Genomic DNA, 3,412 nt, shown 5'->3' on the forward strand with positions numbered 1-3,412 from the left:
CATGATCCTGGAGTCCTGGGATCGAGTCCCACATCGGGCTCCCTGCTCGGCAGGGAGTCTGCTTCTCCCTCTGACCCTCTCATGCTCTCTCTGTCTCATTCTCTCTCTCAAATAAATAAAATCTTTAAAAAAAAAAAAAAAAGACTTGAGTTTGCTCAAAGCAGAGACTATGCAGAGACTATGTTTACTTTGGAAGGATGAGCCTTGGGAAATATGATTTGGAAATTAGACAGAACTGAGCTCCATCCAGGTTCCGGAACATTCGCTGTGTGACCTTGGAAAGCTCTTTAACTTCTCTGAGCTTCAGAAAGTTGCTGAAAGGTATGCAGATAACGGTTCTGGATTTTATAGATGAAGACTCTGGCGCTCAGTGAAGGTACAACTTCTCTGGTTCTCTCCTTGGCTATGTATGTGGCATAGAATATCTATTTAACCTCATATTAAACTGATAAGAACAGATATTACACTTGATCTTAGCCAAAAGGCTGAGAAGCGATTTTATCTGACCTCAAAGATCCTTGCTTGGGAAAGGGGGCTCCAAAAGCTTCAGTGGCTTGTCAGAGATCCCACAGCTGGATGTGAGGACCCAAACCTGGACCTTTTGGGTTCATAGCCCGTGCTTTTTCTACTATACATACTGCCTCTCCCCAGTGCCCTCAGTTCAGTTGCCTGCTAGAGAACTTTCCTTTCACCAAGGGTCCCAAGTTAGCAGAAATGTCATCGGGTCGACAAGACAAGTGCCTGTTTGTCCTTGGGGTACTTCTGACCTTTGCTTCATGCCTCCATTCTGGGCTATTTTGGGCCTTGGGGATGTAAAGAGGGTCTGTGGTGGGAAGACAGCTAGTACGGCTGCTTCATGCTGCCAAGAGTCATGGAGAGAACCCTTGAATTGAAGCCTGCCCAGTGCCCTTAAGGATGCTGGCTTCGCTGAACAGCAAAAGGATCCCTCATTCTTGGGAGAAAACTTAGACATAGAACCTTTCCATGAGGCATTCTGAAATGAAGGCAAGGGAGAACAGAAGCTAGACCGGGCACCAGGAGACCTCATTGTTGTGGAACGTGGTGGAGGAAGTGGGTGTCAGACCGCCGGGTGCTGGGGAGTAAGACAGGGGTGAGCTTGGTGTTGGGGTGGCCTCTGTGGGGAGTGGAGTTCCTGTGTAAGCGGATGTTCAGTTGCCCTCAGGATCTCTCGGGACTGTCTGGGTGTGTGAGTTCCGACTAGAAAAACATCTCCTTGGCTGCAAGCTCCCAGTGGCTACCAGCTATTTTCCACTTCTCCAACCAGGGCTGGCTTGAGTGCTCCAGGACTCAGCCTTGCAGACCCTGACACTGTGGAGGGAGTCCTAGCCCAGCCACGTAATCCCGCAGATGCATGGACTACTTTTGTGTGGTCCAGGGCCACTGCGGTTCGGTGTCTGAAAACACAGTGATGTCACTTAGTTTTTTCCTTTATAGAAAGATGAGAAATGAAATAAGATTAGGTCCCAATCAGGAGCACTTTGTCTGTGATATGATTTAGTTAATCGATATAGTCACTGTGTGTCCGTGTAACTCTGGGTGATAGGGACACAAAAATGTAGAAGATATGGGCCCTGCCTTAAAAAGAGTCTTGTGATGGGGACAGGAATCTAGACAGGTGAGTGGGCCAGCCCTGGTCCTGCAGGGCCTTGTGTCCAGACGAAGGATGCATTGAGCTTCAATAGTGGTGGAACACCCGCTGAGTTCTTAGCCGACAAGTGGCCAGATCTCTGGCTGCTGGAGGGTGAATTTGAATTAAACAAGCTTGGAATCCGGTAGATCCCCCAGATTTCATAAACATTCAGGAATTTAAGAAAGGTATGCAGATACAGGCAACCTAATCTCAGAAGTATTAATGGGACGATCAACTTTAAGAACCTATAGTGATTTTTCACTTGACATTTTATGAAATGTATTTACAGCTCTTTTGAGCCTCCTAAAGCTCCCCTTGGGCATCACTGAGGTTTTCCCAGTAGTCTATTAGTATGGGGCTCAGACTCTATTCTTCCTTCATGAGGGTTTTCCCCTCGTGAAGGAAGGGCACCTTTCTGTTCCTTCCAAATTTCACTGTGTTTCCCCTTAGTTCCCCTTACTCTTTTCTGGTTCCTGAGGTTGGGTGGCCTCTTGGGTGTATAACTCATGAGGGGTGGGGTTGATGAATGTGTGAGGCCCCAGTGAACAGCCAAACCAGTAGAAGTATTTACCCCAACAGTTTATGCTTGGAGGAGGGAACCACAATGTTGTTAGCTGGGAGGTGATCTCAGTATCCTAGCTGGCGGGAGCAGGTGGAGAGTCAAGTTCATTAGGCAAGGTGAAGATGTACATGGAAAATGTCCAATGAAGTCAGATCTAGGAGCTTCAAGTGCAGGGTGGAGTGCGGTTGGAGGAAGAGACAAGGACAAATAGTTCAGGACTAGGTATGCCAAAACCAAGATTGTGTTTTGCGTGCTCCCTTTTTTTGTGGTTCCATGTACTAGATAGAGGTTCAGGCACTGTGGCTCAGCAGAAGCATGCAGAACACAGAGGAAAAATATAAACAAATAGGAATGTAGTCTAATAGTGTTTTAGATAAGGACAGAAGCAAAAGTTTAATCAAAGAAAAACAGATTCTAGTAAAAAGCAGAAAGAAAGGGACAAGTAGAGTTAATACCCACTTGTGTTTATGACTCCTAGTGGCTAAGAATATGTGGCTTGTACATGATTTTAAACACCAAACCTCTCCTCATATTATATAGACATGTAATGGAAGGACCTGTAAGTCCAGGCCTAATATAGTATGGCCTAGGAAAGAGGATGCTGGAGGGAGTTTTGTGAAAATATGTAAATTCACACCAGCCAGTTTGAAGCTTCTAAAAAAACTTTGGTTTTTCTTGATGGTGTAGACGTTTCCACTTAAGTATGTCTGTGAAAGCATATTTATGACTCTCTCCTCTGCCTTTCTCCATGGGTGTGAGGGTGGGTTTCTAGATGGGGATTGCTCATTCTGGCTGTTTTTAACTTGGATTGGGAGGATAGTGCCTTGAATGCTCTGCTTGCCTCTTGCTATCACCTAAGCTGATTGAGACTACTCTGCGGCCCTCTGAAAAGGGCCCCTGAGACCCAAGGGCTGCTGTGAAGGTAGTAGAGGTATTCCCGTACCAGGGTGCCTGGCTGAGGGGAAGAAATGCAGCCCATGCTCAGCTTGCTAACCCATGTGCTGGCATAGGGGAAGTGGTGCCTTTTTCTAATTTACATGAAAACATCATATATGCCAGGGGTGGCCTTGTCCTGACCTCATGTGTGATATTCTCAACCAATCATATTTGCTATTCATAGCAGCCTAGTGAATCAGAGGGACACGGATGATTATTTGGCCCAATTTCAGTTGATGAGATGGGAAGGCAGGGAGTTGAAT

The 3,412-nt window shown here is 46.3% G+C and overlaps 1 pseudogene; it reads right to left on the bottom strand.

Moving 5' to 3' along the window:
- Positions 1-371: 371 nt before the first annotated feature.
- On the bottom strand, positions 372-497 carry LOC116627204 (annotated as a pseudogene).
- Positions 498-3,412: the final 2,915 nt, after the last annotated feature.

The sequence above is a fragment of the Phoca vitulina genome, unplaced genomic scaffold, assembly GCF_004348235.1.
Source record: "Phoca vitulina isolate PV1807 unplaced genomic scaffold, GSC_HSeal_1.0 scaffold2, whole genome shotgun sequence".
In the NCBI taxonomy this organism is placed as follows: domain Eukaryota; kingdom Metazoa; phylum Chordata; class Mammalia; order Carnivora; family Phocidae; genus Phoca; species Phoca vitulina.